Source organism: Corvus hawaiiensis, chromosome 4, assembly GCF_020740725.1.
Source record: "Corvus hawaiiensis isolate bCorHaw1 chromosome 4, bCorHaw1.pri.cur, whole genome shotgun sequence".
NCBI lineage: Eukaryota > Metazoa > Chordata > Aves > Passeriformes > Corvidae > Corvus > Corvus hawaiiensis.
The window spans coordinates 53782152-53804106 of NC_063216.1; the positions used below are offsets into that span (position 1 = coordinate 53782152).

The window sequence follows — 21955 nt, forward strand, 5'->3', positions numbered from 1 at the left end:
ACAGTCACTTGTGATCCTGGCCCTCGGCGCGTACAGAGAGCCCTGGTAATGCTGGGGCTGCCGCGCGATGATTAGGTGGGCTCCGAAATAACAAATCCCACGTTCCGCTCGGCCACCGCCGTCCGCTTTCTTCCGCGCCCACGCAAGTCCTACCACCCAAACACACCCCCAGGCCGATTTACTGGGAACCGTGGCGGGGACAAGGGAAGACAAGACCAGCATTTCTCTCCCCGCTCCCCCAACACCCTACCCCACGCAGGAATCACTTTAAAAAGTGTTTTTCCCTGGGGGAACGGCAGCCCCCGGACCGGGCGGCCGTTCTACACCACACAGGCGGGGAGCGGCCGGTCCCTGCGGCGGACATCTGGGGGGTCCTGCACCTTGCTCCAAATGCCGGGGCCGGGGAGAAGAAAAGTTTCTGAGCCCACGCGTGCCTCCTCGGCATAGCTGCTGCCAGCAGCCAGGCCTCCCCCGCCGTCCCCCTCCCACGCGGGTTCCCCGGGCTGCCTTCGCGCGGGGCCGCGGCACCTCGGGGGCTGCCAGCAGGCTGCAGCCGGCCGGCACTGCCAGCACAACACACGGCTTTGTTTTCCGCCCGTCTGCTAAACTCGTTGTGTCTAACGGAGCCGGCGGAGCGGGGCGGCGGGAGGGGAGAGGGGGCGGGAAGGGGCAGCCGCCGCCAGCAAACAACTTCCCCCGACGGTTTGTTTACATAGCAGGTGGAGCTGCCGTCCGCCGCGACCCACAGCGCCCACTCCGCCGGGGACCGGCCGGGGGAGGCGCCGGCGGAGCGGGGCACGGCCCGGCGCATCCCGCCGCACTTTTTTTTGTTGCCATTCCCCCTCCGCTGCTTTCCCCCCCCACCCTTCGCCGCGTTATTAGCACTTCTGTGCAGGCCACTCTGCGATCATGTGAGGGAGGGCTCCCTTCGCACTCCCCTCTCTCCAAAGCACCCGGTGTGTGCGGCGGAGGGGTTTTCTTTTTTTTTTTCCCCTCGTCTTTTTTTTTTTTTTTTGCATTCCCAACAAAACACATACACACAGGCGGCACACTCCGCACACGGGCGGATCCGCACGCCGGGGGAGGGAGAGCGGCACCGCCAGCGCCAAGCAGCACCAGCCGGCGGGAGGGCGCGAGGCTCCGCCGCCGCTCCGCGCCCGCGGAGGGCCCCGCGCCGCCCGCCCGCCCCCGCTCCCCCGGCCCGCGCGGCGGCTCCGCCCGCGGGGACTCTGCATGTGCCCGCGGCTGCGCGCGGCTCCGCTCGCCCTTTCTCTCGGTGTCAGCTCGCCGGGACGCCCTGCACGGTGTCTCCTCCCGGTAAGTGCTACCCCCCCCCACCCCGCCCCGCACACCCGTCCCCTCCTCCCTCCGCTCCCCGGTGTGACTTGCTACTTCCACCCGCTTCCACCCCCCTCCGCCGCCGCTCACTGACTTGCCGCCGCCGCGGGAAAGTTTGGCCGCGGCCGCGGCGGCCGCAGCAGTGACATGTGTCAGGTCTCCCGGCACCCGATGGCACCGCTCCCAAACACGCACCGCCAGCGGGGGGCGGGGGCGCGCTCGGCGGTGGGAGGCTGCGGTGCCCCGGCCAGAGTTGGGGCCGTGTCCGGCGGGCCGGGCCGGCCGCGGGAGCGGCCGTAAGCTCCCCCCAAACAACTCGCAGCGGCTGCGGGTCGGCGGGGCCTCCCTCCTGCCGCTCAGAGCCGTGCAGCGCCGCGGACCCCCCACCCCCGCGTAATTAAAAACAAACAACCTGTAGCCTCCCCGCATCGGTAGGGAAGTGCCAGGCGGGGAGGGCTTGGGGCCAGGCTGCCGAAGGAGCGTGTGCGAGAAGCTCGGCTGCCCGCCGTTTGCGTCCCCGTTTGGGTGGTGGTGTGTTGTTGTTGTTTTTTTTTTTTTTTTTCTTTTCCCTCTTTTTTTTTTTTTTTTTCTTTCTTCTTTTTCCCCGAGACCTCCCCAGCAGACAGCCCGGGTGAAGAAACGTGTCACGTTTCTCCTTTGTGTGCTGCCTGCCCGCCTGCCCGCTGGAGGGAGAGGCGCACCCCAGCCCCCGCCTCTTCGCCTGCCTGCTCGCGCGGAGGGGCCGCTGCCGGCCGCCCCCTCGGGGCGCCCCGCGCCGCGCTGCCCCGGGGCGCCCCCGCTGGCGTGGGAGGAGAAGCGCAGGGGCGCCGAGGTGCCTGTGGGGTAGCGATGCCCCCGGGCGCTCTTTGGGCTGCGTAGGGAACAGTGTTGTCCCCTCGCCCAAGACAAAAATGCCTAAATCCAAGAATTAATAAATAATGGTGCCTTCCCTTAAAATTGGCTTTGAAGTTGAGGAGGGCTGTGGGACTTGGAAAGTTTGGGAAGCGTGATAGATTTTGAAGAGTGGGGAGCGGCCGCGGCAGCCTCCGTTTTGGAGCGGGCTGGACTCTGCCGTGCCATCGGGAGTGCCAGGGCAGCCATAGGAGGGAGGGCGAGCGCCGGCGCCTCCGCTTCGCGTTCTGCCGCGCCGAGCGCGGGGTGCGCAGGCGGCAGCGCTCTTGGCCTCCCGTAACCTGCCGGAAAGCCCTGTGCCGCCCGGCGGAGCCTGCACGGCCAAGGTAAAGGCAGTCCGTGAGGCGGTTTTGTTATTTTCCCGTAGCTCGGCTTGTGCCAGGTTCGGCAGGCAGCGGGCCCCTGTCCCAGCGCAGCCGCTGGCAGAGAACACTGGTGAGCGCTGGTAAGGTCCCGGGATGGAGCTACTCGAGAGGGGCAAAGCTTAGGCTGTGAGCTGGCAGGAAAACGCTCATCTAAAATTTGCTGTAATAGTCCAGACAGAAAGTGGGCTGCTGGTATATTGTCCAGGGAAAAATAATTTCAAAAGTAATCACCGTGAATTTATGGTATTGTCCTCTTTTAGTGAAGAGTGCAGAGCTGTAGATGGAGGAACGGGCTGTATCCTCTACCTGGGAATCGCTTCTACTTTTACCAAGTCTTGTCCTACCGAGAGAGAAACACAGAAGTTCCTCTTCCAAAGAGGATTTTTTTCCTGGTCTTTTCTGTGCATTAAAGCCCCTATCCAAACTCAACTCTAGAGTGGGAACTTTTCCACTGACACTAGTACGAATTGCTCCATTGACTCCACAGGCTTGGATCAGGCCCTTGGAAATCTTGTTACAAAGGTGGGACTCAGAAGTTGCGCATGGTGTCTATATCCCCACATTAATTTGGGGGGGGGGGGAGAAGAGACAAAGTTTTAACAGATTTTGACAGTTTTAAAATTTTTTCTTCCATGTGCTAAGTAATTTAAAGCCATTAAGGGAAAACATTACTGCTAGTAATATTACTCTAAAGAAAATATGATTAATTATTAAATTGGTTTCACTAATGCTACACTAAACCCTTTTAAGTAGGATATGGTTTTAAACGTTCAAATTAGTATTTTTAGAAGTTTTTTCTTGACGATAATAATTTGTTCATGTAAATGTAGAGACTCAACGTACCCCTGTTTTGTAGTAATCTGCAGTTTTAATGTAATTCTTAAAAAACGGTTTTGTTCTGTAGAGTTTTTGCATACTTAAATCATTCATTTAATTACTCAGGATAGTAGATCAGTAAAAGGTAAAGGGAAAGGAAAGAGTATTTCTAATATAGTATTTCCAAAACACATGTAGTTAGACATCCAAATTTATTTTGATAATATCTAACACTTGAAATACACTGCTTTATGTAAGGCCTTGTTGGTGTGGGCTTTCAGGTTTAACAGTAACCTTACGAGGAAGCTTAAGCAGAATCAATTGTATAAATATTTGTGTATTTCTTTGTTTTTAGTTTAACCTGACCGATTCTTACATTGTGTCACGGGATCTTTGCTACAGTGCAGTGTTTATATTATCCGAGAGAGGAAAAAACCTAAATGCTTTGGTGCTTAGTGTTTAGTAAAGATTTGTGTAAAATAACCAAATTAGAGTGCATTTGAGTGTGAGGAAGAGTAAAAGAAATATACTAAGTTCAGGACATTTCAGTCAGTAAATACATGGTACTCTTTCAAAGATGCACTAGGGTTTGTGCAGTAGTCAGGTGAATAGTTCTACAGATTTTTGAAATGACTTGTTATTTGGTGGTGTTTGTCTTTTTTTTTTTTATTATTGGTTGGATTTTTTTTCTGTAATCATCTGTTGCTTGTACGTTTCTTAAATGCTTTCCATAATATAATGTGTTGGGACTATCATTTTAAGAATAAAGGTGTATTTGCTTAGAAACATTCCTGTCAGACTCCATTATTTTTTTGGAAAAGTTATTGTTGGACTTAAATATATTTTTAAAAAATTACTGTAGAATAAGATAATTTATTTTTTTTTAGGACTGATTTATGTGAGCTGGAATAAGCTTTTTGTATTCTGAGGAATGTACCTGATTCAGCATTGCATGCACAGGAGTTATTCAAGGCTAGTGGGCTGAAAACAATAGAAAACTTCTGAGATGTGATCCATGTTGTGGCAGTGTTTTGCTATGTGTCATTGAAAATGTCACTTAACCTCTTTGTTTTTCATCATTGAAATGTGAGGGCTGGTATTTATCTTTCTGATAGAGTGGTTAATTAATATTTCTTGAACGTGGAGTACTTTTTTGTTCCATTTCTATTTTTACCAGATTTAGTTTGGAGAAATTAAATTGTGATGGCGACTGAAAATAAATGGCTCCTGGGAGTCATCATGTTTTTTTCTTTGTTGGTCGGATTGTGAAGAGGTCACTTGCTCATATGAAATGAAAATGATTTAGGACATAGGTCACTGAAAAGTACCCATGGAATGATTTTGACTGGAGAAAAATGCAAATCACAATCAAACTGAAAAATGCTGTCAACTCTGTTGAAAAAGAATAATTTTCTGTACACCAGAACTTACTACTCTTTTAAAATTTTGTGACAGCTAATAGGTCTAGAAGTAATGCAAATTGTCTTATTTTTTTTTTCCACGGCCACTGTAGCATACCTCTCAACTAATCCTTGTTAGAAGAAAGACTTGTCATTTGGATTCCTGTTCCCTGTTTTGACTTGATACCTTTCCTGATTGTATGTGCAAAATACTGGCACCAGAAAAACCTCGTATTAGCAATGAAATTACAGAAAAGCTTAGCTGTAATAAACTAACCTCTTAAAGTTAATCTTAAAATTGCAATAAAATAGTTCATTGCTAGTTGTTTGAAGGCTTTCCTCCACATTTGTTCCTTTACAGAATAAGTATAGTTACTGTAATAATTTCCAAGAGTAGCTTTAAACTTAAATCTCAAAACTTCTAGATCAGCATAAAAACAAGGACCAGTCTCACTAGTATTATTTAGCACTGATCATCTTTTTTCTCCTTTCTGAGGCTTTCAGTAGCTTAATCAAACTTACTACTTCTAAAAATCTTCCAAAATGTTCACTGCAAATTATAAGAGGCATCTATCCTTTGTTGCAAGGTTTGCATCTCTTTTGGCTTTTCTGCTTTTTTTTTTAAAATCCCATTTCTGATAGGTTTGCATTTAAGGGCAAGACCGTGTTTTATGTCAGAAAGGAGGTTTTGAAAGTGCTACTAATAGCTTGCTTATGCTGTCATCACTGAAGTAGCTGAAAATAATCTCTTTAATGAACAGTTGCTATGAAGTTTATTGCTTCACCGAAGTGTAGTTTGGGATGGTGTTAGAAAGTTACATTTGAACTCTGAGGAATGAGTTATGTGTGGAATTGTGTTTAATATAACTATTTCAGTTCCTGTTCTAAGAAAAATAAAGTTAAATATTAAGTATATTGTTTTAAACTCTTTACTATCTTAAGTCTTTTTAGAAAATTGTAGAGGTTGCTGAGGAGAGGGAATAAGAACATTGTAGGTTTAACTTTCTGTTCGTTTAGTTAGTTGTTTCTTTTTCCTGCAAATAGTAATCATACATCTGTAGTTGGAAATGGGTTTGCTGCAGTTTGTTTCTTACTTGACTAAATAGGTTAGTCAGGCTGTCTGCTGGGGACAGAGCCAATTCCCTTGGATATGGTGGACTGTACCCTCTACATGCCTTGAGTGTGGAGGTCTCTTCTGCTGGGTGGCAGAGGGCTTTGCTGTAGGTAACAGATGACTTTCTAATTAGTTAGCTTGAGGAACAACAGACAGGTTTAAAGGACAGGCAGTGCCTTCATTCAACATGCAGAAGGGAGATTTTCTGCCCTGCTCACTCCCTCCACCCCCCTTCCAGTGCTGTGTGATGTCCTTTCTGGGGTGAAAGGAGAAACTACAGATCTCCGTCATACAACCCTCTGAGTCACAGAGAACCCTCCTTGATGTTCACAGGCTGGCTTTGGCTTACCTGTAGAACTTGCTTGTTTACCAAGGAGCTTTAGCTTCATATGGACAGCAGCTACTGAAAGTAGGTGGTGGAGTATCTCTGTTTTAAGATGTTTCCAGCCCATTGGTGGTTGCAGGGTCCACAGGGGCACGCACTGCAAGTCCTCTGCTCAGTGAGCTGGTCCTTTGGACCTCTGTGGTGAATCAGACATGGCTGCAAATTGCATCATATTAAGTATTTCTGTAAATTGCTGGTCTCAGTCTTGTTTCAGTTTGCCTCCAGGATGTTACGAGGATGACTGAGATTCCACTGGGCCTGTGCCAACCTTGTTCCAGTGGGAGATACTCTTTACTGTTGGGTCCAAAACTGGAAATTCATTTGAAGAGTGATGTTTTGAGGCTGGGGAATACATCGTTATGTATAACTAGAAAGTTGTTATGGTTTTCTAGGCGCGTACTTCCGTAAATAAGTATTTACATTGTTACAAAAAAAATCCTACATCTTTTAAGGTTGATGTTTGGTTGATGATCGTATTAGAATAATTTATTTTTTTTCTCACAATGTGATGTGTATTTTGCAACTTTGGTCAGAATTTGTCTTCTAAGTAAATTCAAATGCTGATTTATTCCATTATTCAGCTTTTGTATTTCAGCCTAAACCAACATGATACGTTATGTATTTGATGCAATTTGAAATCATGTGTTTGACGTAATTTGACTAATTACATTTTGACATATATTTATATTAAAATAGTCTAATCTTGATGGATATTGCCACTATAATTTTTGCGATCTTGTCCTTTCAGAGAAGGAAGGAGAATGGCTGTGATATTACATTTCTTGTTGAACAGGACCAAATTGTATATATATGTTTTGGAGAAACAATCTCAGAGTTGCCAAGCTATATCAAGCACGATACTTTAAGTATCTATCAGGTGTTGATTTTGAATTTGCCCAGGAATGGTGAAGAAAATGTAAAAGAGGTAAACATCATTTAAACTTTGCCATGCTGTCAGTGCTAAGTCTTATAAAAAAATGTTCACAATTACATTGTTGATTTCTTCTTTTGTAAGCCTTAGTATTGATGTTGAGAGGGCATATTGTTGTTCTGGAGTTGTAACCCACCTGGTAAAACAAGTGGTAGGTAATACCTGTGTAATAAAACCTGTAGTTGACATTTAACAGCTTGGAAATTAGATCAGAAATTGGTAAGTTTTACCACGTAAAAATATTACAGAGGAAATTTTAAGGGTTAGTGTTGGGAAGCCATGAAGGGCTTTAGAAAGGAGAGGGACAACATACAAGCCATGGAGAGTTGGGAGGTGAGGGGGAAAAAGGCCAGAGAAAACATGTGGCTAGGCAGGAGCCAGCAGAGGCACAGGCAGCACTGCCAGGAGGTGGGCAGCTGCTCAGAAAATAGGGGCTCAAGTTCTCAGAAGAAAGAGCAATGTGATTTTCATCTGATGCCCAATATAGAAAATACATTTCTTCACTTCTTCTATGAGAAGAAAAAATGAACTTTTTTGCATGCCGGCTTTATGCACGTGGCAGGCACAGGAGTTACACCAGGTTCCACTGGCCCTAGTTGAGGCTGCTATTTTTTAAATACTAGATCTTGTTAATTCCAGTGTGTGTCTTTGGAAATTACTTATTAGTTGCTGCATTAAAAGTTGATTTTTAATTACTGAGAAAAAGTATCATTTTATTAATGTGACAGAGGGGGGACAGAGGTCTTTTGAAAATAAAGGGGAAGAAAAGTGTCTAGAAAACAGAGGCTAGTATTTTTTAGAGTCTAAAACAGAGAAATTGAAATATCTATGATTCAAGACATTTTTCTGTGAGAGAACACGAACAGGATTGTGGTTTCATTACAGTAGTTACAGTAGTCTCATGACCTATAAATGAAAACATGAAAACCTGGTGCAGTCAGGTGTGCACAGACTGAAGAGATACACGTATCTGCCGAACTATTGTGCTTTACGATTGTGTCAATGTTTTCATCTTTGTAGAATAACGTATTTAATCCAATAAGGAATAAATGATACCATGGATACAGTATGATGAGAGGAAGGGTGCTGAGAACTCCGTGATATGTGGCAACAATCATTCTTCATTGAAAGTCAATTAGTGGAACATATGGGTGCTAAAACTGTAAAAATATTAGGATGGAACTTTGCTAAAGATCATAAAATGCTTTTGTGCAGAAATTTATTCAGACCCATTTGTTACCAGTCTTGAGTGCATTTAAATTACTTCTAATGTTGTGAAGATGCCTGTAAATTGTTCTCAGTACACAATAACTGTCAGCGTACATTGAAGAATATGTATGGTCAGTAATTCAACAGATAACTATATTGAATATACAGAAGAAGTTTCATATGGTGTCAATAAATTCTTGCACATTCTTTTGCTTTAGAAGAAGAATTAATTCTATTGTGACTGAAACTTTAACCTGGTATTTAATTCTATTTTAAGAGACTGACATCTTGTGAAAGAGTTAATGGTGTTTGGTGTTGGATGTTCTGGATCTGTTCTTGAGCCTCTATTTATTATTGACCAGGAAAGGGGGTGAAGTATACCTTAGCAACCAGAAATACACATCGTATGAACTGTGAAATGAAAACCCTTTAAAAATATTGGTTAAGGATTTTTTTGTTGGTTTGGTTTGTTTGTTTTGTGTGTTTTTGGATTTGTTTGGTGTGGTTTGGTTTGTTTTTTTTTTTAATTATTTTTTGGTTTTGAATCTGGGAATCAGACCACTCTTTCAAATCACAGAGAAACCAAAAGAATGGTAAAACTGTCAAAATATTTGTGTATCACTGAAGGACAGTGCTAGATAATGACAGTTGATGATGAATCCAGTGTTTCTCCTGTGAAGTTGTGCAGCTTTGGAGTGGTGTCCATGCCTGTGCACATGTGTCTGTGAAGCATCAAAGGGCTTCTGTTTCCATCCACAGCTTTCCGGGAAGGAGACCAAGGCCTTCAGAAAGAAAATAAATGTATCCCAGTGGGCTTATTGCATCTCAGGTTATGGGACAGAAAATATTCTAAAGAAGAGTGCAGTCAATCCTTGGCTAAAACAGGGAATGTGTTTGAGGAATGTGGTTCTCCAGGCAGGAACTTACCATGCTGGAGAGTGTTTTACAATGTAAAAACAGGTGTTTAATGGGTTGTGATGGGAAAACCGGGCCTTCCAAATTCTTCCTTGAAAAAATGAGGGAAGGATGCTTCCAAACCAGGTTAGCATTCGTTTCCAGACTGACCGTGTCTTGCCATCCTCCAGCTTCAGTTTGTCCTCTGGGGTGGTTGTGAAGTCTAGGTGTGCTTGGTCTAGCAGTGGGGCCTGGAGTGGTGAGTGATGGACGGGTTCTATCTGCTGGTGACAGATTGCCACTTGTCAGGACTGCTCAGATTGAGCCTTCCAGCTCCTGGAGCACACCGGTACCCTTCTTGTGGCTTGGCTTGTCTCAGGCTTCAGGAGAAGATGTGCTTGAGGTAATGGCCACACACTTGTGTTGAAAAATCCAAGACTTTGATCCCTGATCCCAAGTTCTCTGAAGTTGATATGAAGACTCGTTTTTATGGCTTAGGTGCTGAGGCTGGTTGATACTTTCAATGTATTTGTATGTCCCTGTGCAAAACAGGTTTTTGACACTGAGAAGTTACCAACTACTTGGGTGTTCTTCAAAGCCACCTAGACTGAGACAGCTGATGGATTGCTTGTGCATATTTAAGTCAAATCAGTGTGTTTTCAGTTCTTCTTTCAATAAAAGTTGTTATCCCAACTGTTTTGTAGGCTCTGAAGCAACTCACCACTAACATGAAAAATCCATATTTAAAGTGACTTTTTCATAACATCTAAATACTTTGAAAGGTTCTCTTTCATTTATTTTGTAAATGAATCTTAAAATATACAGCATTCAGGTACATCATTGGTGAGGATCCAAAGACATATGAAAGAGCCATTCCTGAAAACATGAATGCAGATATTTGTTTTAAAGTGTCCAGCCTGATGAGCCAGGCATGGCAACCAGGCATGACATTCCACGTGCTGTAGCTGTAGGGTGTTGTGTGCCTCATGATTGGTGCAAATACGCATATGCAGCAAATCTGGCTTTTCCCAGGAGCTTCGGGCAATGTGTGAACACCAGTAATTTGCTATATGTTCATCTAGAAAGCGTATGGCTATAAGTTGGACATTGCTCTCACTTCTTGAGACTCCTCTTCCTCCTCATTATTTGATTGTCACAAAAGAGGAGAGCTACTGTGAAGCCTGAGAAAGGTGGCAGATGGAGAAAGCTGTATACTTGACTGGTCCTCCTGAGCTGCAGGCTGAGCACTCGCATTTTAAATCTTTGTGTGACTCAGTAGAAGAATACATCTCTATTATTCGATTATGTGTGAAAGTGGTACCTGCTGTCCTAGACTGAACTGAAGTGCTATTTTTAACATATGTTTCAGTACCTGTCTTCAGTAACTAGAATTAAATTTTAAACTGAAACTATTAGCCTTATTATATATAGGCACCTGCTCATTTTGTGACTTACATATTTAGAGGTTTGAATATTATTATCACTTAAATATAATTTTATAAGCGTTCTTCTGTATCCAATGACTGACATTTGGGTCGTTGTTGCTAACACTAAATTACTATCAGAATGGGGAAGACCCTTTTTTCCAAGTCATTGTTAGGCTTACAGTTTTGCTCCAAATTCACTTATCAACAGAATTTGCTTTAGCTGACTTTCTCTTTTTCTAAGATGTGGATGAGTCGGAGCAAAATGTAACCAGAGACTATTAAAAATATCTTTTGCATTGTCACCTGCAATATTACCATAATTGGAACTAAGGAGCCTGCAGTTGCACAATATTTATGTTGCAATCCAAACTGACACAGCCTGGAATGCCTCAATAGCAAAACAAGACACAGACCCAAGCCTCACAGTGCATGCTTGGGAGGGAATGAGCTGCTCCTCTGGGAAACCTCCGCCAGCAAGGACATCCTGAGGGTCCCCCTGCTTTGCTGTGGGCTGGGGGGGCTGAGGTGATGAGGTAAGTGCTGGCAGCTGAGCTGTGGAGAGCAGTGGCTGGTGGCAGGTGTGGGTGACCCTCTGGGTCAGGCTGCAAGGATGGCTGCTTTGATAAGCTGGGGAGCTGTAGTAAGACATAGCTCCTTCTTTGAGGCCTACTGATTGAGATGATTTTTTCATTCCTTTTCACTCCTGACGCTTTGGGGGCCTCTTTCTTAGGAGGTGTTGTTTGGGAGAAACACTTCTAACGCTTTTCTTTGGTGCTTGGAAATAGTGAGTCATCATCCAGTGTCACCTTTTCTGTGCAGATCACTGTAGGCACAATGAAACCAATGTTAATCTCTGCTGCACCTCTGGTAGGCTCCTCAACAGCTGATGAACTTGGTCTATTACTCCTGGCCTTCTCTGGCAAGCACAGTACAGTATATTTGCCTGTGACTGGCACACGTAGATCTGTGGCCACGAGATACCTGCTCAACTCTTCAAGTCTTTACCTTTAGCATTAGGTTTAACCCCTCAGGGCACAGCTGCTTGCAGCATTTAAAGCATGGTAAGAGGTTTTACAGCAGAGAGTTGACTCAGCAAGACTTGTGCCACCTCTTGCTGAAGATATAAAATACAATTTGTAGCTTATAATTGCTGTCTAATATGATCTTGGACCCTTACTTAAAATCCATTTAACTGATACTGTGCTTTCTTTATAAGGTTATTATTGGGAGCTAACCTTTTCTTGTGTTGTGGTTAAATGTACAGTGTAATAAGGATGTTTTTTAATGTGTTTAAGAGTTAGAAGATGTGTTAGAGGTAACCTTTATGCAGAGAGTTTTATATAGTTATAGTAAGGACAGCAATATTAAAATCCTGAACATTAGTACCATCTGAATATAATTTGTTCTCATTCTGTTTTGTGTGTGCCTGCTGGTGGAAGATTATACAGTATATTGGAGAAATCTGTGTTGTTCTCCAGTATCTTTCTTATAGGTAATTGTTAACCTAGTGCAAATGACTGTCTCCAGATTTTTTTTTTAAATTTAGATGCATACAAAAATACAGAAAGTGTATTGGATATAACAGATGAAACACAATTCTTTCTTCCTTTAGGTTTCAAGGAGAGCAAAAGAAACCCAAGATTTTAGGCACAAAACTGAAAGCCTCCCAGAAATCTTTACTTTCTTGTTTAACTTCTGATATACAGGCATGGGCCATGTGTGTTGGATGTCTTCAGGGAACATTAGCTTATAAGTTTTAAAGATTTATTTTCCTCAATGACAAATGTTGGTGCTTTTGTTCTGTGAATACTAGTTTGTAGTTTGTCTTCCTTTGATTGCCTGATAGAAATGCAGGTTTGCTTAGAGTTGTAAATTAAAATGAAGCATTTTTTTTTTTTTTTTTTTCTTAACCTGATACCTAAGTATATATGTAGAATTTGGTATACATGGAAAGAATTTCAGAACTTGCCTCCCTGTACTCTTCTTGAAACTGCTCTAAACAGTGGTGAAGGCAATGGAGTTTCATACCAGGAAAAGGGTCAGGAAAAAAACCCCAGAAAGATGAGTGTTGTAAGTGTGGACAGCCTTTGTTTAAATTTGTATTTTTTTCTCCTGTTAGTATAGATAGCTCTTTTCCCACTCTTCAGAGCCTTTTTTTCTTTTTTTTTTCCTTTCATTTTCCCTTTCCCCCCAGTTGTTCATTTGTCTTCCCTTTTTCCTCAAGGAGACATTGTGGGTTGAAGAGGGGGAACAGGTTTTTCACATGTCAGGCCTATAGCTGAAAAACACTTGTTTTTCTTGTGTTCATTAAACTGCTGTCAGGGGTGAATACATTCGTATGAATGTGGGCAAGAATGGCTCTGAGAGAAACAAACATTATTTTTAATCTTAAGTAGGTGGGGAAGGGGGCAGCAGTCATAGCTCATGGGGTGAAATTGAAATTAACTGCTTTTAACACTGTGAAGAATGATGATGATATAGACAGAGTGCCTTCCTAAATTTATAATTCTTGGCTCAGATGTATACTTGTGGTACTTTATGATAGTTACTTAATCTCAGTACAGTAAAGATAAATTCATTAATGGCTATGAGGTGTTGATATAATTAAATAGAGAATGCCAGTAAATTGCTTTCTGGAGCTCAATGACTGTAAACTCTGGTCATCTAATTTAATCCATCCTCTGCTTTCCATTCACTTGCTGAAATGCTTTGTAGACAGAGAAATTAGCCCTACTCCAGGCACAGTAGCTGCAAGAACTAAGTTGGTCGCTCTTAAAGGAGAGCCTTGGATGATGACTGGAAGTGTTTCCCCCAGAAAAGTTAAGATTGCATGGAAAAAGGAGAGCAGAAACAGGTTTTTACACTGCTGATAGTGTTCAGAGATTATGGTGTTCCTCACTAACTGCCTGAATTTTGTGCTGGCTTGTGGTAGCTCTGACACTTACACAGAAGAAAAATTAAGATGCTTACAACCCAGTGAATGAGATACTGTCCAAATGAGAAAAACTAGCTAAGTCAATTTCTTTCACTGGTGTTGCAGTATTGCTCACATCTGGCTTTTTGGTTGTTCTAAACAAATGTTACCGTTCTCTCAGCAGACGGTCCATTTTCCTTGTGAATTATTTAAATGTGGGCAGAAACTATTTTATGGAGAAATTAGATACCTCTGAAATTAGCCTTTCACACAAAGGGTAGTTTAACTGCATGAGGTATGCTTTTAACCTGAGCTCTTAAGAACAGAGATGTATGAGAAAATACATTCTTTAGGAAAGTGTCAGTGTTTTGCCTTGATAGGTTTTTCTTGTGCAAGGCATTCTTCATAATTTTTCTGTTAATTTGCTTAATACTGTATTGAGGTGTAACTGTAGTGTAACCCTTTGAGCTCTAAAAGGGACTTAGAATCATAAAATAATTGAGTTGGAAAAGGCCTACAAGATCACTGAGTCCAAACTTTGACTCATCACCACCTTGTCAGCAGGATCAGAGCACTAAGTGCCATGTCCATTTGTTTCCTGAACACCTCCAGGGATGGTCACTCCACCACCTGCCTGGGGAGTTGTTCCAATGCTTAAAAACCCTTTCCATGGAAAAATTCTTTCTGATGTCCAACCTGAACCTCCCCTGGTGCATCTTGAGGTCATTTCAAGGTAAAAGTGCCATATCCAGTTAAAAATAGAAAAGAATGGAAAAAAGTATTGATTATGTTGATTTGGGAAAATGCTTGTTGAGTTTACCCCCAAATCTCCTGTTTGCTTCAATTATAGAAATAATGGGAATAGTTTCCTTAAAAGCCTGCAGAAAGAGATCCGTCCTTTTGATATGTCTTACAGTGTTTCTATAGGCTTAATGTGGATGTGATATTTGAAAGGTGAAGCCCTATTATTGCTGAAGCACATCAACTACATTTCATTGTTCCAAAAACTTCTGTGCATTTTGGGTAAAGAGGTTGTGGTTTGTACTGCTCAGTTTGTCATAGAAAATTTGAGGGAAAAGTGAATTAGCTACTGTTCAAATGTTCATAATTCATTCTGGAATTTTCTAATGCATTAAAACAAATTCTTTAAGTCAAATTTACTTCACATCTGTGCATCTAGTAATAAGAACTGTGTAAAACAGCTAATAATTGTACCCAAACCGCTTCCAGTTCAACCATGTCTTTCCCACAAAACATGTTTTGCATAAATGAAAATTGTCCTGCTTGATTTTACTTGGCAGCTCTGAAGTACTTGTGGTAAAAACTCTTCTAGCAAACTACAAAAGCTAAACTCTGTAAAAGAAACCCCAAATGTTAGCTGTTCTGCAAATCATTGTGATATGCATTGTACTTGTGACTTGATCAGTTTGATTATTGCAATATAACATTAATGGTGTTGCTTCTTCTGTAGCTGTAAACTCCCTGAAGGCCTGCATTTTTGTTCTTGGTGGGAAGAAGTTAAAAAAAAATTCTAGCAACATGAAAATATGTATAGTGAGTATCTGCATAAGCTGTGTTTTTTCTGTCTTTGGGTGGCAATTTTTACAGTTTGAAGACTCTTAAAATTCAGCATAATTGAAATAAAAAAAAGCCATTTCTGTGACCGTTTGCAAAGTTTTAATTTGTTTTAAGCCACGTTGTTGATCTAGAGCTTTTGCTCATTTAAGGTTGATTAATTGCTTTTGCCACTTTTGTTTGCAGTTCAGTATAATCTCATGCAGACTATTGCATTTTTTTTTTTTAAATTTAATCTTCTGTTGATGGTTGTATGTTTGTATGGGATGTTAAATTTGACCACTAATAACTTAAGGATTTAAATAAACAAATAAATAAGATTGAAAACAATAACAAAAGACTGCAAACCGGAATAAATGCTTGGCATTGCAAATTTATTTCATGAAACATAATTTCTGCACCTGCTGTAGATCCCATTGTGGGAGCTCTTGTTTTCATATGTTTTTTTTAATTTAGAAAGAGAAAAAGGTTATCCTGTTTTCATTCAACTACCTTAATTTAAGGCAGATTTATTAGAAACAAGAATAATAAGCCTATATCTTACCTTGAATGTTTTTAAAATGTGTATGCCTTTTGTGATAATTACTGTTCATTAAGGCTCAGTACCCTTTCTTTAAAGGATAACTGTTATCTTACCTGTAAAATGGGTGGGTAAATGTTGACTGAATTCACTTAATGCAAAATGTAAAATACGATTTAGATCCGGAGTTGGGGAGATCTGTAGCCCATCTGCGTTGCTGCAGTGTCTTTCAGAAAACACAGACCCCTCTGGGTGCTTGGATAAGTCACATTGATACAGTGTGCCCACACTACAAAGGATTAGTCTCTTACTGATAATGGGCATGGTTAACTTGGCCCAAGTAGGAGCCTGTGATTTCTCTCTACAGGGTGGAGCCCAGGTCATGGCTGATGATGGAAAGGAAGATGCTGTTACAGTTCTTCTTTGGAAGTGCCTGACTGCGTGCTGCTCTTAGAAACTCAGAATCCTGGTACCTTACATTTCACTGCTGTCTCACAAATATTTGTGGTTGACAAAAAAGCTGAATTGTAACTGTGTAATGAATAACACATAATCCACCCCCTAGTCTTTGCAGTTTAGTAATTTTCACATACCTACATACATAACGGGCAGACAGAAGAGTTCAGAAATCTTAAGACAGGCCAGATGGAAAATATGTTCAAATCAAAAAAAAACCCAACAAGAAGAGAGAGAGACAGGAAGCAAGAAATATAATTCTGCTGATAATGAAAGTAGGAAGAAAGAGAGAGAGAAGAGAGAACTTCTGTTTTCCATTTTTTACTGAGACTTTTTTTTTATGGTTTTTGAACTTCTGGGATTATGATGCTTTTTCTTTGTTACAGAATTTTCAGAAAATACAAAGGTTATATCTGTGCAGACAGCTTAACTTGCTTCTAGCTCCCCAAAGTACTTTAACTCATTTCATATTCAGCTGTTAAAAGTGTACAGGTATTGGAAAAATTAGCGCTTTATAGTTGTAGCTGTACCCTCCTGGACAGCCAGGACAGAGCTTTTGGATGAGAGCTGTGGCAAGGCACATGATGCCCTGCACAGTGGCAGTGGCTTGTCAGGGCTGAGATGCTAAGCAAGTGTGCCCCTGTAATCAGTCTGTGGGATACTTCTGGAAGCCAGAATATGGGTCAAGGAAACCTTCCTCTGCTGTAATCCTTTCTAATCTTTGCTTTTGGAAGTTTTCGAGAGCACTTCTAATGCTAAGAAGTGTAGCTCAAATTTTTCTGTATACTTTTTCTTGCTTGTACACTTTCAACTTTTCTCTTGTGTTTGTTTAAAGAGGAACCTAGTAGTGATGGGGAGGGTTTTAAAAATGCAGTATTTCATCAACAAAGGAGGGTCCTAACAATTCTGTCTAACTAGAGGTATACTGCAGAGTGAAGAAGCTGCATAAGATACAGTGGAAGTACAAGAAATCATCTCATTTTCACCAAAAACACTGTACAATGTAAAGTGCCTCTTGTCAGCTGAAATGTCAGATGTATCAGGAAAAAGTTAAAGTGGAACCTGATTTCTGTAAGGCTAAAGATTCAAGTAATTTGCTTAGAGATGCAGTAGAAAATCAATCTTATGCTTGAAAGAGGAAATGGTAGCCTTCAAGTCTCATACCATGTTTTGTAGCTGATTGCCTGTTTTTATTATCTTCCCCCGCTTTTCCTTCAGTACTTACTAATGCCCTTTGGTTAACTCTATTATACCTTTGAAAAACTTCTTGCAGAGCTCAGCTTCTTTGGCTTGTTTGCTGGGTAAGCCTCACTGATATTATTATAATTAATGGGATGTGTAAAAACTTCCCAAACCAGTGCTACAGAATCAGGCTATTAAAACTCAGTACCCCACATGTTCTGCAGTGTGCAGGATTCCCATCCTCTGCAGCTGGGGCTCATCAGAGAAGAGGCTAGAATGGCATTGGTCTTGCATGCTGTGGGGAAGTTAGTGTGGTAGGAACACAACTGAGCTTGTAAAAGAATAAGAGGGATGGGAAATAAAGTCAGTTTACAATTTGGAGGTGTCTCTAATTTTTCTTTTTTTAAATTTTTTTATTTTTATGCCACAGTGATAAAAATGTGAGAGAGAGATGGGATGTGTTTTAAGATACTGAAAGTCCTTGAAGATCTGATTCGTAAGTGAGTTGAAACCCTTTTTCTGCAGTTGTGTGTTACATGGTAACAGTTTCCGTGGCTTGGCTCTTTTTTTCATTGGATGGTATTGCTTATTTCCTGCAAGAACTTTGATTTTAGGAATTTTTTTAAATTATGAGAAAGTAATAAAAAATAATAAGAGCTGAAATGAACAGGATGATATTTTTAAGTTGTTTTTTTTTTTATAACTGAGATGTATCATGAATATTTGTAACCTACTAGTTCTGTGAAAGTAAACTATGAAGCTAATCAAAAATTTTACAAAGTTGAGAGGAAATATGCCAACTGATAAAACACAAATCAAACAAATGCATGATTAAGAAGACAGGAAATTATACTTATTAATTGCTATACTATATGAGACCTTACCAAAAAAAAATTTAAATACAAAGAAATACAGGGGCCTACTTTGAGACGTAGTTGCTGGTTTTGCTTTCAGTAGTAGTATCTGCATCAAGACTGGTAAGTTGTGCCTCTGAAAAAGACATGTATTTATTCTGGCTAATGGGGTGAATATAAACATTTTGTATTTAAACTGGGAATTCATATCATTGGGTGTATAAAAATATCTTAAATAGGAATAACAAAGCTAGATACCTTCCTAAATTCCTTCCTTCCTTTTTTTTTTTTTTTGTTGATATCAATGTTTTTTGATGCATTCTTAAAAAGCTATGTGGAAAAGAGACTATATGGGGAGAAGATATTTGGTAATAGAGTATTGTCAATCCATCTTATGAGGGCATAACAAAGCCCACTGGGAGAAGGGGTTTTTTTAACACTGAGAGTCATTATTTGCAAGAGGACATTATTAAGGACTTTAAAGTAGATTTCACTGGAATACTACAGATTGTGCTTTAAGGACTTTTCTAACACACACTTAAATTTTCTGAAGGAATTATACTAGCAGTACCTTACAACCAGGAAATGTATCAATGTTGATTTGACCACTATTTTTTTTTTCTTTTGCAAGAAGCAGGGCAGTGCTTAGTGTGCTTATTGGCATATCGTTGTTCATTAACTTCATGCCTCTCCTTTGACAGTGTTTTGGAGACCTGGATATGAACTGGAAGGGCACCACTGGGTGCTGTGCAAACAGAGAACTGCTGGGTCCCAACCCAGAAGTAGGACAATTTACATACATGGGTAGAGGCAATGTTTAGAAACAGGCAAGGGAACACAAAAACAAGGAGTTGTCGTAGCATGCCAACAAATAATCGGTTTTAAAATTTTCCATAGGTCTCCTGCCAAAGCAGTTTGAAAGACGTTAATCAGTTAGTCTTGTGAATGTTCATAGCAGTGTGAGGTGTCAGCCTGGATAAAAAGCTTGAAGACACTTAATTGAAAAAATAACACATAGGTGATGGAAGCTGGCAGCCTGGACGTAAAGGAGAAGGGAGTTTACCTTTAGATATGGAATAAGAGATGATAGGAAGGCTTTGACATGGAAGATAAGTGATTAATATATAATGGGATACTGGATTTATGTCAGTGGAACGAGATTACGTTTGTCAAGATTGGAACAAAAGATAAGAACAAGATCTGAAATAAGAGCGATGGTAGTATAATAGCTGTACACTTTGAGAGAAGAGGTGTACTTTAAAGGTAGTATTTGTAAAGATCCTACAATATTTGCATGTAAATGTTTTGAAAATATTTGAATGTATAGGACCTAGATGCTTGAGTCGAAAGGCTGAGAGAGAGATGATATCCCAGTTGGCCTAAATGAGTGGTAATATTGCCCAAGGAAGGAGGCAAGAGCAATGCTTGTTAGAGGAGAGTATACGCTATCTTCTACAATGCCAACTGTACAAAATTGTGATCCAGCTCAGAGCAGCAGTGTGCTATTAGAGATAAGGGGAGAGTCACCTCCCCCAGGTGAGTGGTAATCTTCTGGGGTCCAGAATTTTTTTGAGGTCTTCCTTTACCATTTCTCTTGGGAAAGAGGATGCTTCATAAATTTATTCAAGTATTATTGTTCTTTGCTGTTTCTGTATTAATCTTTAGTGGCAGCATTTGCAGCTGAAGGTTATGCTAAATGTGTGTCACACCATTGTTGATGAAGTACCACGGAAAATATGTACTAATACCCCAGTAAGATGCTGAAGTTTTTAGGTTTTCAGAGCCAGGACTGACTTGACTGCATTGCTTACTAGTTGTGAAACCATGAGTTGTGAAGATCAGCCAGGCTGAATGCCGGTAGAATTTCTGCTATGGATATGATTTTACATATATAGGATATGTTTCCACCTACTGGGAAAAATGGTTTGAAAATTCTTAGGCAAATCATCTCTCTTCATACATAGGGTCAGAGTATTTCATTTGCTTGTTTACAGAAGGATAGAGACAACAATATTGCTGTGTAGTTCCTGCTGTTTACCTCCACCCTTATCTATCTATGGACAACCTGGAACAGGGCTCTCATGTTATTGTGGATATCTTTAATTTCAAGTGGAAAGTGGTGGAGTAGTGCAGTGTGAGGTAGGTCCAAGATGCTGTGAGGTTTTCCTTTTTTTTTTTCTTTTTGGTTGAGACTTTATGCTAGAATCGAGCAAATATTTTACTGAAGCTTGAAAGTGATTTTATATCTTTCTACTTTGGTCAGGTTTGTTGTATATTTACTAAAAGTGTTGTCCATTTTGTTTTATTTTTAAGAATTTCTTTGGTGTGCTTCCATCTGAAGTGTATTGGAGGAATCTGAAAAGCTGGATCTTTTTTTCTTTACTTGCAGACTTGTGATTCCCATCTGCCCTCTGAGACCCCACCAGAGATCGTTAGGTACAGTGCTTTGTGGTTCCTGACAAGAGGGTTCCTGCTAGCCCTAGTGAGAGCATGGCTGTGCCGGTTCAGTCACTGAGGACTGCTTGATTACCTCCCCTCTTCCCATTGCTCTTTTTTCAAGTTCTGAAAAGTATTCAGCAGATTTATCACTGCTTTTTAAGAAAGTCTTCATGAGCATGACCTGAGGTTTTGCAGGAAATCTTGAAATAAAAGTAATAATATTGTTATACATTCTCTCACATTCAGCCACGCATGCTATCACAAAAGTAGCCTTGAAGCTGTTTTAGTTTTACAGCAAAGAGTGTTTCTTTTCATACCAGGTAATCCAAGCTGCTGAGATTTTTTCCCCCTTGGCTTTGAAAACATGCCTTTATATTAATAATCCTGGATTTTGTGCTGAAAGTTGATTGCTCTAGTTGATGATTGGTATTCCATAACACTAAATAAAAGCTCAAAATTTTCTCTTTTTCCTTTTCCAATCTGAAATCTATCAATGTGTAGTTTTAGAGATCACCATTAGTGGAAGTATAATCTCTGTGCTTGCTTTTATTCTTGGCCACTGGGAATTTTGCTACCAGCAATAAAAGACAACCTCCATGTTGTACTGCACAGTATAGATATTGTAAATTTTGGTCTTGCTTTCCATTGATCTGGTTTGCCATATGGGAATCATATTCAGCTGATCTTTATTTCCTGAGTCAGAAATTCTGTTTTACCCATCTTTGGGGCTTTCAGCATTTTATTCTCAGTGGGCTGTCAGGTATTGCACATGAAAGGAAAGGTTCAAAGGCATATAAAGAAGGTTCAGGTCTGAAATGTTTACTTAACACTGTCTTTTTTTTTTTTTCTTTTTTTTTCATTTTACAAACATTTGCCAGACTGAAGGATCAGCATGAAACCTTAATAAATTTTAGATGTTTTATTCTATATTATGAACATTTTACACATACATAATTTTGGTGTAGTCTGGAACACATCAACTGTAAACTTGCTAGTGTGGGTTTGCCAGCGACAGTATTAAAAACATTGCAATTATTTTTTTTAAGATTATAAATTATTTTTCTTGGAGGCTTGTTTCCTTTCATTTTTGTTTTTGGAGCTGCCTCTAACAGACTGCCATTGTGCTACAAAGAAATTTTAAATGAATTGACTATGCAGATTTTAATTAATATGACGAGTAAAATTTTAAAAATAAAGATACCATCCTTTCTTCTTGCAATATCA

At 40.9% G+C, this 21955-nt stretch overlaps 1 protein-coding gene across 1 annotated transcript in view; it reads left to right on the forward strand.

The window, feature by feature from the left end:
- Window positions 1–1203: 1203 nt before the first annotated feature.
- The window catches only part of FOXP2 (forkhead box P2), a 413000-nt gene continuing 392248 nt past the window's right edge, over window positions 1204–21955 (forward strand). Inside the window, exon 1 of the mRNA XM_048301832.1 lies at window positions 1204–1317. The gene's annotated coding sequence lies outside the window, so the exon portion shown is untranslated. The remainder of the gene's footprint in view (window positions 1318–21955) is intronic.